The sequence below is a fragment of the Mobula birostris genome, chromosome 5 (genome assembly GCF_030028105.1).
Source record: "Mobula birostris isolate sMobBir1 chromosome 5, sMobBir1.hap1, whole genome shotgun sequence".
NCBI classification, from domain to species: Eukaryota; Metazoa; Chordata; class Chondrichthyes; order Myliobatiformes; family Myliobatidae; genus Mobula; species Mobula birostris.
In genome coordinates this window covers 18,146,617-18,160,572 of record NC_092374.1, presented here as the reverse complement: position 1 = coordinate 18,160,572, position 13,956 = coordinate 18,146,617, and the positions used below count along the sequence as shown (strand labels likewise).

Below are 13,956 nucleotides of genomic sequence, written 5' to 3'. Positions count from 1 at the left end.
ATATGCCTGGATACTTAAGTCTTTTACACAGTACTGTATTGTTAACGTGGACCATACAGTGAGTTTGCAAATTTGGCAAGAGCATAGATATGGGAATGTCGAGGGTGGAGCACTGTAGGACGGGTGTGGGAGAGGTGAGAGAGCAGATGTGCCCAGGGTGGGGTGGCACAGGTGCAGGCACACCCAGCCCTGAGACACTAGGCAAGGTCAGTTGATTCCAAACAACTGGTTTATTGATCATTACAGAATGTCTCTTTGGTGCTTCCTGCTCCCTCTCCTCAACTCCCCTACTATGCAAAACTCTATCCAGCCTTGTCTTAAATATATTCACTGAGGCAGCCGCCACTGTTTCATTGGGTACAGAATTCCACAGATTTCCCACTCTCTGGGAAAAGCAGTTCCTCCTCATCTCCATCCTAAATTTACTCCATTGAATCTTGAGGCTATGTCCCCTAGTTCTGATCTCACTTACCAGAGGAAACCACTTTCCTGCCTCTATCTTATCTATCCCTTTCATAAATTTATATGTTTCTATAATATCTCCTCTCATTCTTCTGAATTCCAGTGAGTACGGTCACAGGTGTCTCAATCTCTCCTCATAGTTTAAACCCCTCATCTCTGGGATTAACCTGGTGAATCTCCTCTGCACCGCCTCTAAAGTCAGTATATCCTTCCTCAAGTAAGGAGACCGGAACTGCACACAGTCCTCCAGGTGCGGCCTCACCAAAACCCTGTATAGTTGTAGCATAACCTCCCTGCTCTTAAATTCAATCTCTCTAGCAATGAAGGCCAACATTCCATTTACCTTCTTCATAACCTGCTACACCTGAAAACCAACCTTTTGTGATTCATGCCTTTTGAGTTGAGAGTTAAAGGGCAAAAGTTTAGGGGTAACATGAGGGGGAACTTCTTTAATCAGAGAGTGGTGGCTGTTTGGAAGAAGCTTCCAGCAGAAGTGGTTGAGGCAGGTTCGATGGTGTCGTTTAAAGTTAAATTGGATAGATATATGGACAGGAAGGGAATGGAGGGTTATGGAACGAGTGCAGGTCGGTGGGACTAGGTGAGAGTAGGAGTTCAGCTCGGACTAGAACGGCCAGGATGACCTGTTTCTGTGCTGTAATTGTTATATGGTTATATGGTTATATGCACAAGTCTCCCAAGTCCCTCTGCACAACAGAATGCTGCAATCTTTTACCATTTAAATAATAATTTGATCTTCCATTTTTCCTTCCAAAGTGGATGACCACGGTTTATCAACATTGTGCTCCATCTGCCAAACCCTTGCCACTCACTTAACCTGTCTATATCGCTCTGCAAAATCTCCATATCTTCTGCATAATTTGCTTTCCCACTCAATTTAGTGTCATCAGCAAACTTTGATACACCACACTCAGTCCCCTCCTCCAAATCGTTAATGTATATCATGAACATTTGTGGGCCCAGCACCGACCCCTGCGGCACACCACTCTCCACTGATTGCCAAACAGAGTAACACCCATGTATGCCAACTCTGTTTTCTATTAGTTAATGAATCCTCTATCCATGCTAATACATCACCACCAACTCTATGCATCCTTATCTTATAGATAAGTCTTTTATGTGGCACCTTATCAAACACCTTCTGGAAACCCAGGTAAATAACATCCATCTGCTCTCTTCTGCCCACTGTGCTTGTTATATCCTCAAAGAACTCCAGTAAGTTTGTCAAACAGGATCAGCCTTTGCTGAATCCATGCTGCATCTGCCTGATGAATCCATTTCTTTCCAGATGCCTTGCTATTTCTTCTTGAATGATAGCTTCAAGCATTTTCCCCAACTAGAGATGTTAAACTAGCTGGCTTATATTTACCTGCCTTTTGTATACATCCTTTTTTGAACAGTGGCATGACCTTCGCCATCTTGCCAGGACCTTCCCGGAGTCCAAAGAATTTTGATAAATTATGACCAAAGCCTCTACAATAACTTCTGCCACTTCTTTCAGTACCCTGGGATGCATTCCATCAGGACCAGGGAACTTGTCTATCTTCAGGCCCATAATTTTGCTCAACACTACGTCTTTAGTGATAACTATTACATTGAGGTCCTCACCTCCCATCGCATCCATAACATCTCTCTTTGACATATTAGATGTGTCTTACACCATGAAGGCCAACACAAAATAGTCATTCAAAGCCTCTGCCATTTCCTTATTACCCAATATCAATCCACCCTTCTCATCCTCCAAGGGACATAAGTTCACTTGGGCCACCCTTTTCTGTTTTATATAATTATTAAAATCTTTTACTATCCATTATACTTCATGCAAGTTTATTTTCATAATCTAGCTTCCCTTTCCTTATTGCTTGCTTAGTGGTTTTTTGTTGCTTTTTAAAGTTTTCCCAATCTTCCAGTTTCCCACTATTGGCGACTACCCATGAGCTTTTAGTTTGATGCCTTCTTTTATTTCCTTCGTTATCCAAGGCTGGCTCTTCATGCCCTTACTGTCCTTGCTTTTAGCTAGAATATACTTTTGTTGAGCACTGTGAAAAATCTCTTTGTGCGTCTTCCACTGTTCCTCAACTGTCCCACCATATAGCCCGTGTTCCCAGTCTATACTAGCCAAATCCTCCCTCATCCCCTTGTGTCTCCATTGTTTAGGCATAATACACTAGTTTTGGATTGAACTATTGCACGTCCCATTTGTATAAGAAACTCATCCATACTGCAATCACTATTTCCAAGAGGATTTCTGACTACAAGACCACTAATTTGAACTGTCTCATTGCATAGCACCAGATCTAAGATAACACGTTCGCTTATAGGTTCAGTAACATGCTGTTCAGGAAACCTATCACAAATGTATTCTATAAAGTCCTCTACAAGACTGCCTCGACCAGTTTGATTCACCCAAACTATGTGCAAGTTAACATCCCCCATGTTAACTGCTGTTCCATTCTTTCATGCCTCAGATATTCCTCTGTTTATTATCTGTGCCACTGTAACGTTATTATTCGGTGGCCTATAGACAACTCCCACCAGTGATTTTTTTCCCTTTACTATTCCTAATCTCTACCCAGATGCATTCAACGTTCTGTTCCTTAGACCTTATATCGTCTCTCACTATTGACCTCATCTCATCCTTAATTAAGAGTGCTACCCACCTTCCTTACCTTCATGCTTATTCTTCATTACCTGATAATCTTGGATATTTAATTCCCAATCCTCTCCACCCTGCAACCACATCTCTGCAATGGCCACTACGTCATACCCCTTTGTACTGATTTGTGCCACAAGTTCACTGACCTTATTTCAAATACAGCGAGCATTCAGATAAAGTGCCCTTACACTCATGGTGCTTTTATAATCTTGTAATCTTTTTCTCTTTTGCACTTGACTTTTTTTCACTCCGTTCTTACTTTTCTCCTTTTTATCTTCTGCTTTTACTTTATTCACACTTTTCTCTTTTACTTTATCCATACTTCTCCAATCTGTTGAACCCAACTCCCTACTATTTAGTTTAAAGCCCTATCCACTGCCCCAGTTATGTGATTCACGAGGATCCAGGTCCCATCATGGTTCAGGTGGAGCCCGAAACATTGGAACAGCTCCCTCCTTCCCCAATACTGGTGCCAATTTCCCATGAATTCAAACCCACTTCTCCCACACCAATCCCTGAGCCACGCATTTAACTTTCTAATCTTCTTGACCCTATGTCAATTTGCGAGTGGCTCAGGGGGTAGTAATCCACAGACTATCACCTTTTTGGTTCTGCATTTTAATTTAGTCTGTAGCTGCTCATATTCCCTCTTCAGAACCTCTTTCCTCATTCTACCTATGTCATTGGTGCCCACATGGACCATGAGAACTAGATCTTTCCCCTCCCACTGCAAGTTCCTCTGCAGGTCAGATAAGATGTCCTGAGCCTGGGCACCACGCAGGTAACACAGCCTTCAATACGCTCTATCTTCATGACAGAGAACTCTGTCTATTCCCCTGACTATACTAACCCCAATTACATTTCTCTTCTCTCCCACCTCTCTTGAATGGTTCGCTGAACTACAGTGCCACATCCTTCCTACAGCCCCCACTCTCATCCACACAGTGGAATCTCAGAATCTCAGACCTGTTGGAGAAGCTCAAGGGCTGAGGCTCCTCCAGCACTGTCTGTTGGATCCCACAACCCACCTCACTCTCAGTCACAGACCGAATTTGAGGCAGCTAATCTAATGGGTGTGACTGTCTCCTGAAACAAAGTGTCCAGGTAACTCTCCCCCTCCCTGATGTGCCACAGTGTTTGACGCTCAGATTCCAGGTCATCAACTTTGAGCCCAAGTTCCTCAAGCAGCTGCAGATGTGGTCACCAGGAACCACAATGGGGTCCACCAGCTCCCAGATCATGCAGCTGCAGCAATTACATTTATTTATAATATACTTCTTACAGTAATTTATAGTTTTATTATTATGTAATGCAATGTACTACTGTTGCAAAATAACAAATTTTACAGCACATGCCAATGATGTTAGATCTGATTCTGAATGTGGTGTTGGCTCTTACTGCTGTAAGTAATGGATTCGCCACTCTGTTCAAAGTTACGTTGACAGAGCAGTTAGTGCTGCTGAGCAGCTCAGAAAGTTGTGGATACAGGTCAGCATATCATAGAAAGTAGCCTCCCATCCATGGACTGTGTCTGTACTTCTCACTATCTCAGTAAGGAGGCCAGAATGATCAAAGACTTCACCCACCCCAGACATGTTCTCTTCTTCTCTCTCCCATTAGGGAAAAGCCTGAAAGCATGTATGAACAGGCTCAAAGACAGGTGCAACTCTGTTGCAATAAGCCATTTAAATAGCTCTGTTGTTTGACAAGGTGGCCTTTTAATTTCACAATCAACCTCTATGACCTCGCACCTTATCATTTATCTGCACTGCATGTTGTGTATTTAATATTTCAGTGTATTGTGTATTTAATATTTACATGTGAGTAATGCAGTAAATACTGTCTATTGTTTGATTAAACATTTGTTTAGTTAATTCATTACCGATTATATGTAAAGGTACGTGAATGGCGTACAGGCATTACGCTACCCAATTTCCCTCGGGATTAATGAAGTATATCTATCTATTTATATCATAAGTTAAGAAACAAAGTGTACACAGTCACCTGGTTTCCGTGTGTTTTTCTTTCAATTAGTTTTATGTTTTAGAGTTAAAAATGTAAGGGATAATGAGGAAGTTTTAAATGAACCTGACGACAACCTACCTGTCGAAGCGCAGCGAGATGTTCAAGTTCGGATTTGCAATAACATCTCCTCCACAGTCTCCATCAGCACAGGTGCAACACAAGACGATTTGCTTAGCCCCCTGCTCTACTGGCTGTGTGGCTAAGCACAGCTCCATTGCCAGCCTGGTATGAAAACACCAATGCCCTTGAAAAATCCTACTATAAGTAATGGATACAGTCCAGTCCATCGCGGGTAAAGTCCTCATCACCTTTGAGCATATATACACAAAGCACTGTCTCAGGGAAGCAGCATCCATTGTCAGGGATACCTATCAACCAGGTGAAGTCATACTCTCTTCTTGTTGCTATCATCAGGAAGAAAGTACAGGAGCTCCACAATTCACACTACCAGGTTCAGGAACAGTTATTACCCCTCAACCATCAGGCTCTTGAACCAAAGGGTTTAAATTCACTCAACTGGACATACCCCATCACTGAATTGCTCCTACGAACCTATCAACTCACTTTCAAGGACTCTTCATCTCATGTTCTTGATATTTATTGTTTATATATTAGTTCTTTCTTTTTGTCTTTGCACGGTTTGTTGTCTTTTGCACATTGGTTGAATCCCAAAGTTGGTGCAGTCTTTCACTGATTCTGTTATGGTTATTATCCTATCATTGATTTATTGAATATTCCCACAAGAAAATGAATCTCAGAGACATATGTGGTGACATATATGCACTAAGATAATAAATTTACTTTGAAATTTGAACTTTTAAACTTTGAGTATTAAAAAACTCAGCACTTTTTTTGCAAGGGGAGAAAGACGCTCAAGTTAAGAAGAGAAGAAAAAAGGATGAATTCATAGGTTCATAAATAATTTGGGTAATAATAATCATAAATTTCAAAGGAACAGAACTAGCTGGTTATGTTGGAAAGATTGATGTGTACGATTGCACAACAGATATCTGGATTTTGTATACTGAGCGAATTGAGTAGTATAATAAAGCATATGGAATAGTCAATGAAAAGTGAATTTTGCTGAATGCATTGGGTTTAAAAGCATTGAGTTTGCTCAGAAGTTTAACTGCTCCAACCAAACCAGACAAAATTAGCTTTGCTGATATCACGAATGTAATGTAGGAATATTGAGAACTGAAACCATTGTTGATTGCAGAATGCTTTAGGTTTCATAAGCAGAATCAAAAGAGAGTCCATTTCAGCATACGTGACTGAATTTTTTAAAAAACTGAGCATTGTCAGTTCAGTGATGGGCTTGATGGGGCACTAAACGATTGTTTAGCTTGTGGAATCTTTCTAGAAAGCATTCAAAAAACAGCTCCTATCTGAAAGACAACTCACAGTTAAAAGAGCAGTTGAAATTTCTGTATTGACTGAAACAGCAGACAGTGACGCAGATGAACTGGAGTCAGGAATGAAAGTGACCATGAACAAAATGGAAACATCTAAACAGAAACCTTCCTGGCCAAACACATTTTGCTACTGTTGTGGCAGGGACTCACATTCACAGGACCAATGCTGACTTAAAGGCAAAATTTGCAGAAAGTGCAACAAAGTAGGATACATACAAAGACCATGTCAGGCAGACAAAAATAAATGGACTGTACAGGGAAGAGACAAAGATAAAAAGACAAGTTATAGTTTCAAAAAAAAGCACTAATTTGCATGCTGTTGATGAAAAAATCTGATCATGATGAGAATGACACTGTTAGAGATTGGCAGGTATAATGTAGTGGCCATCACTGAATCGTGGCTGAAGGGTGATTGGAGTTGTGAGCTGAATGTCCAAGTTTAGAAACATAGAAAATAGGTGCAAGAGTAGGCCATTCAGCCCTTCGAGCCTGCACCGCCATTTATTATGATCATGGCTGATCATCCAACTCAGAACCCCGCCCCAGCCTTCCCTCCATACCCCCTGACCCCCGTAGCCACAAGGGCCATATCTAACTCCCTCTTAAATATAGCCAATGAACTGGCCTCAACTGTTTCCTGTGGCAGAGAATTCCACAGATTCACCACTCTCTGTGTGAAGAAGTTTTTCCTAATCTCGGTCCTAAAAGGCTTCCCCTCTATCCTCAAACTGTGACCCCTCGTTCTGGACTTCCCCAACATCGGGAACAATCTTCCTGCATCTAGCCTGTCCAATCCCTTTAAGATCTTATACGTTTCAATCAGATCCCCCCTCAATCTTCTAATTTCCAACGAGTACAAGCCCAGTTCATCCAGTCTTTCTTCATATGAAAGTCCTGCCATCCCAGGAATCAATCTGGTGAACCTTCTCTGTACTCCCTCCATGGCAAGGATGTCCTTCCTCAGACCAGGGGACCAAAACTGCACACAATATTCCAGGTGTGGTCTCACCAAGGCCTTGTACAACTGCAGTAGTACCTCCCTGCTCCTGTACTCGAATCCTCTCGCTATAAATGCCAGCATACCATTCGCCTTTTTCACCGCCTGCTGTACCTGCATGCCCACTTTCAATGACTGGTGTATAATGACACCCAGGTCTCGTTGCACCTCCCCTTTTCCTAATCGGCCACCATTCAGATAATAATCTGTTTTCCTATTTTTGCCACCAAAGTGGATAACTTCACATTTATCCACATTAAATTGCATCTGCCATGAATTTGCCCACTCACCCAACCTATCCAAGTCACCCTGCATCCTCTTAGCATCCTCCTCACAGCTAACACTGCCACCCAGCTTCGTGTCATCCGCAAACTTGGAGATGCTGCATTTAATTCCCTCATCCAAGTCATTAATATATATTGTAAACAACTGGGGTCCCAGCACTGAGCCTTGCGGTACCCCACTAGTCACTGCCTGCCATTCTGAAAAGGTCCCGTTTATTCCCGCTCTTTGCTTCCTGTCTGCTAACCAACTCTCCACCCACACCAATGCCTTACCCCCAATACCGTGTGCTTTAAGGTTGCACACTAATCTCCTGTGTGGGACCTTGTCAAAAGCCTTCTGAAAATCCAAATATACCACATCCACTGGTTCTCCCCTATCCACTCTACTAGTTACATCCTTAAAAAATTCTATGAGATTCATCAGACATGATTTTCCTTTCACAAATCCATGCTGACTTTGTCTGATCATTTCACCGCTTTCCAAATGTGCTGTTATCACATCCTTGATAACTGACTCCAGCAGTTTCCCCACCACCGACGTTAGGCTAACCGGTCTATAATTCCCCGGTTTCTCTCTCCCTCCTTTTTTAAAAAGTGGAGTTACATTAGCCACCCTCCAATCCTCAGGAACTAGTCCAGAATCTAACGAGTTTTGAAAAATTATCACTAATGCATCCACTATTTCTTGGGCTACTTCCTTAAGCACCCTGGGATGCAGACCATCCGGCCCTGGGGATTTATCTGCCTTCAATCCCTTCAATTTACCTAACACCACTTCCCTACTAACATGTATTTCGCTCAGTTCCTCCATCTCACTGGACCTTCTGTCCCCTATTACACATTGTATCGGAGGGATAGGAAGGTAGGCAGAGGGGGTGGTGTAGCTCCACTGGTAAAAAATGGCATCAAATCAGTAGAAAGATGTGACATAAGATCGGAAGATGTTGAATCCTTGGGGGTTGAGTTAAGAAACTGCAAGGGTAAAAGAATCCTGATGGTAGTTATATACAGGCTGTATTTCAGAGGAGTAAAGGAAATTAGAGCGGTATGAGAAAAGAGATGACCAAAGTAAATTGGAAGGACCTGCTGGCAGGGATGTCAGCAGAGCACCAAATGACGTGAGTTTCTGGGAAAAATGAGGAAGGTGCAGGACATGTGTACAGTATTCCAAGAATTAAGATATACTCAAATGGAGAAATATTACAACTGTGGCTGACAAGGGAAGTCAAAGCTAATGTAAAAACAAAGAGAGGACATACAACAAAGTAAAAATTAGTGGGAAGGTAGAGGATTGGGAAGTTTTTAAAAACCTACAGAGAGCAACTAAAAGAATTATTAGAAGGGAAAGATGAAATACAAAAGCAAGCTAGCAAATAATATCAAAGTGGATAATAAAAGCTTTTTCAAGTGTGCAAAAATAAGAGACAGATGAGTTTGGGTATAGGACGGCTAGAAAATGAGGCAGGAGAATTAATAATGGGGGACAAGAAGATGGCAAATGAACTAAATGAGTATTTTGCATCATTTTTCATTGTGGAAGACACTAGCAGTGTGCCTGATGTTGTGGTGTGTGAAGGAAGAGAAGTGGGTACAGTTACTTTTACAAGGGAGAAGGTGCTCAAAAAGCTGAAAGACCTGAAGGTACATTAGTCACCCGGACCAGATGAACTACACCCTAGGGTTCTGAAAGAGATAATGTTAGAGATTGTGGCTGTATTAGCAATGATCTTTCAAAAATCAATGGACTCTGGCATGGTGCCAGAGGACTGGAAAATTGCAAATATCACTCCACTCTTTAAGAAAGGAGGAAGGCAGCAGAAAGGAAATTATAGACCAGTTAGCCTGACCTCAGTGGTTGGGAATATGTTACAGTCAATTTTTAAGGATGAAGTGATGGAGTACTTGGTGACACAGGACAAGATAGGACAAAGTCAGCATGGTTTCCTTAAGGGGAAATCCTGCCTGATGAACCTGTTGGAATTCTTCGAGGAGATTATAAGTAGGATAGATAAAGGTGGTGCAGTGGATGTTATATATTTGGACTTTCAGAAGGCCTTTTACAAAGTGCCACACATGAGGCTGCTTACCAAGTTAAGAGCCCACGGTATTACAGGAAATTTACTAACATAGTAACTAGGTAATTTCTAAGGTAAGGACATGTTCTGCACAGCTTTGTGGGCCAAAAGGCCTGTATTGTGCTGTAGGTTTTCTATGTTTCTATGGTTAGACCATTGACTGATTAGGAGGAGGAAGCGAGTGGAAATAAAAGGATCCTGTCTGGTAGGCTGCCAGCGACTAGTGGTGTTCCGTGGGGGTCAGTGTTGGGACCACTTATTTTTATGCTGTATATAACTAATTTCGAGAATGAAATAATGACTTTGTTGCCAAGTTTGCAGATGATACAAAGATTGGTGGAGGGGCAGGTATTTTTGAGGAAACAGGTAGGATGCAGAGGACTTAGGCAGATTAGGAGAATGGGTAAGAAAGTGACAAATGAAATATAATGTTGGAAAATGCATGGACATGGCATCAAAGGTTATGGGGAGAAGACTGGGAAATGGAGTTGAAGAGGAGAAAAAAAGGGATCAGCCATGATCAAATGACGGAGCAGACCCAATGGGCCAAATGGTCTAATTCTGCACATATGCCATATGGACACAAGATTGGCTAGCGCTGAGATTCACAATGTGAAAATAAACAAGTAATGTGGCTTACACAAGGAGTGAATGGCAAATTAATTAAAATATAGTTAGACCCTGGCTCGGCTGTTTCAGTCATTTCACAAAATGGGTTTGGACAGCATTTTAAAGATAAGGACCTGAAGCCTGCAGATATCCAAGTAAGAAATTACACTGGAGAAAAGATAACTCTTGTGGGAATGACACTTGTAACAGTAAAATACAACAAACAACAAGCCACATTGGGTTTGTATATAGTAAAAACAGGTAAGCCAGCATGGTAGGAATGTGATTGGCTGAGACAACTACAACTTGATTGGAGATCCATTTTAATGCCACATCCCCTGCAATAAAGTCAACTGTAAGAGAATTAAGAAAGGTTATGGATGATGCCACAGCTGTGTTCAGCTTTGGCATTGGAAAACTTCATCATATCATGGGTAAAATAGTGTTAAATAAAAATGCCACACCCAAATATTACAAAGCCCATCCAGTTCCTTATACCATCCCTGACAAACACTTCAGCAAGTGGACTTAGCTGAAGCCTACCAACTGTCACGTGACTGGCAACAATGAATATAGAAATGAGTCAGGTTTTACAAAAACAATCAAACATTTATTAAACTCTGCTCAATATATAAAAAAATAAACAAATGAAAATCTTAACCGAAAGTAAACTGCTATGCAGCCATTTAACAAACCGCCACTCAGTACTAGTTCTTAAAGTGATAAATGCAAAAACAGTCTTAAAGTGGCATATTCAAACACAGTTCTTAGAATGGTAAATTTGAAAGTCCAAGAGATTTATACAGTCAATTAGGAGAGACTTCCCTGAAGTAAAGAATTCTTCGAAGACTCGACATCACTGCCAATCCCAGCCGGATCCTGCCTTGGCCGCAGGATTCACGACGACGGAAATAAAATGGTTTAAAGGCATTGACCTTTCCCTCTGGATACTAGATACTGCACAGCCTTTTCTGCTGCTTTTAGCAGAGGCTATCTAATGCAGATCACTCTTTCTTGAATGAATTCAATACCGGTCGATCCTATCCAAAACCGTCGAATGACTCCTTCAGGTTCCTGTCTTCACTCTCCAATATTACTGGAAAGGTACATCAACAAACCTGGCAGCTATTAGTTAAACTGCAACCCAATACTTTTGTACCTTACAATAGAATGTAAAACTCCGTTTTAAAACTATACTGCATCATAAGATTAATAAGCAGCGTAGCGGAGTATTTGACTGATGATCTAGCTGAAAACTAGCTGCGTCACCAGGGGTCTACACTTATATACTTGGTGAGAACAGGTCATCACGTGACCTCTCATCGGCAGGAAAATTACATCATGTGACCTCCGCAAGACCATTACATCATCCTCATAAGACAGTCACAATATATCCATGAAGTATTTAACACCTCCCTCCAAAAAAAAATTTGGTCTTTTAAGAGCAAAATGTTAACAATTAACTATTTACAAATAAAACAAATGTATAAAATTTACAACATACACAGTATACACAGTATCATTATACAGCCTTTTACAAACTAATATACAGTAGGATTGTTACAAAGATTAAAATATCACTCCATAAAAAAAATTATATTGTACATTTAACATCTAGATAGACAATCAGCAATCACTTTATCTTTACCTTTAATATGAGTTATCAAAATATTATACTCCTGTAACATCAAACTCCAGTTTAATAATCTTCTATTTTTGTTTTTCATCTTACTATACTAACAGATTATGATCGGTGTAAATTATGAGTGGTTTCTGAGTAGTACCAATATACACTTCAAAATGTTGTAAAGACAAAACAAGAGATAATAATTCCTTTTCTATGGTTGAATAATTTCTTTGATGGGTATTAAATTTCTTAGAAAAGTAAGCTACCGGATGATCAACTTCATCACCCTCATCCTTTTGAAGTAACACTGCTCCTGCAGCTTCATCACTAGCATCTACATCTAATGAAAATGGTTTTTCAAAGTTAGGGTTTTTGAGCACAGGTTGACTACATATTACCATTTTCAATTTATCAAATGCTTCCTGACAAGACTCTGCCCAAAAAAACTTTTTGTTTTTCTTCAAGAGGTTAGTTAATGGAAGAGCAATATTTGCAAAATTCTTTCAAAATTTTTGGTAATATCCTACTATACCCAAGAATCTTCTGAGAGTTTTCTTAACCAGTTGGAGTGGGTACTTCTAAAATTGCCTGAACTTTTGCCTGAACAGGAGCTAATTTTCCTTGACCCACAACATAACCAAGGTAGGTTACCGTGGCATGACCAAATTCACTTTTAGCTAAGTTAATAGTTAAGTTAGCTTTTGAAAGTCTCTCAAATAGTTTCTCCACCGCAGTAATATGTGCTTTCCAAGTATTAGTTCCTGTAACTAAATCATCAATATAGGCATCTGTATCTTTTAACCCATGAATCACACTCTGGGAGGTACCTGGTGCATTCTTCATCCCAAATGGAAGAACATTATATTCATATAACCCAGATGGAGTTACAAATGCAGAAATCTCTCTACCTCTATCCGTCAATGAAACACCCCAACAACCTTTTAACAAATCAATCTTTGTAAGGAACTTTGCTTGTCCAACTTTATCCACATAATCATCTACCCTAGGGATTAGATATGCATCAGTTTTTGTCACAGCATTCACCTTCCTGTAATCTGTCCAAAACCTAACACTATTGTCTGGCTTAGGCACCATAACACACAGTGAACTCCAGTTCGAATTAGAAGGTCTACGAATATTATTCTTTAACATATACTTAATTTCTTGTTCAGAAAGTTCACATTTCTCCTTGTTCATCTGATACGGATGTTGTTTTATGGGTTTTGCATCTCTAACATCTACATCACGTGAAGCTACGGTGGTTCTTCTAGGAACATCTGGAAATAAATTCCTATATTTAAAAATTAACTGTTTCATCTGCTCTCTCTGCTCTGGCTGTAAATAAGCTAATTTCTCATCAATATTTTCTAGAATTGTTGAATTTGGTAACCTGGCAGAAATAACGTTGGATTTAAAGTGAGTTTCAGATGAATCATCCATTAAGTTTTTAGAAAGATCAAACTCATTATTGACCACAAAAGTCATAGTAGCAGCCTCTGTCTCATAATACGGTTTTATCATATTTATATGACACAGCTGAGTTGGCTTTCTTCGATCTGGAGTTTTTATCACGTAATCCACATCATTTACTTTAGATTTAATCTCATAAGGACCATGAAATTTAACTTGTAATGGGTTCATTTGCACCGGGGAAAGAACCAACACCTTATCTCCAGGCTTAAATAACCTCATCCTAGCTTCCTTATCATACCAAGTTTTCATCTTCTCCTGAGCCAATTTTAAATTTTCCTTGGCCAAGCTACAAGCTTTCTATAATCTTTCTTTGAA

General features: G+C 40.4%; 1 protein-coding gene across 1 annotated transcript in view; it reads left to right on the top strand.

Moving 5' to 3' along the window:
* LOC140197560 (15-hydroxyprostaglandin dehydrogenase [NAD(+)]-like) overlaps window positions 1-13,956 on the top strand; it is an 81,817-nt gene that overhangs the window by 30,608 nt on the left and 37,253 nt on the right. The gene's annotated exons all lie outside the window — the stretch shown is intronic.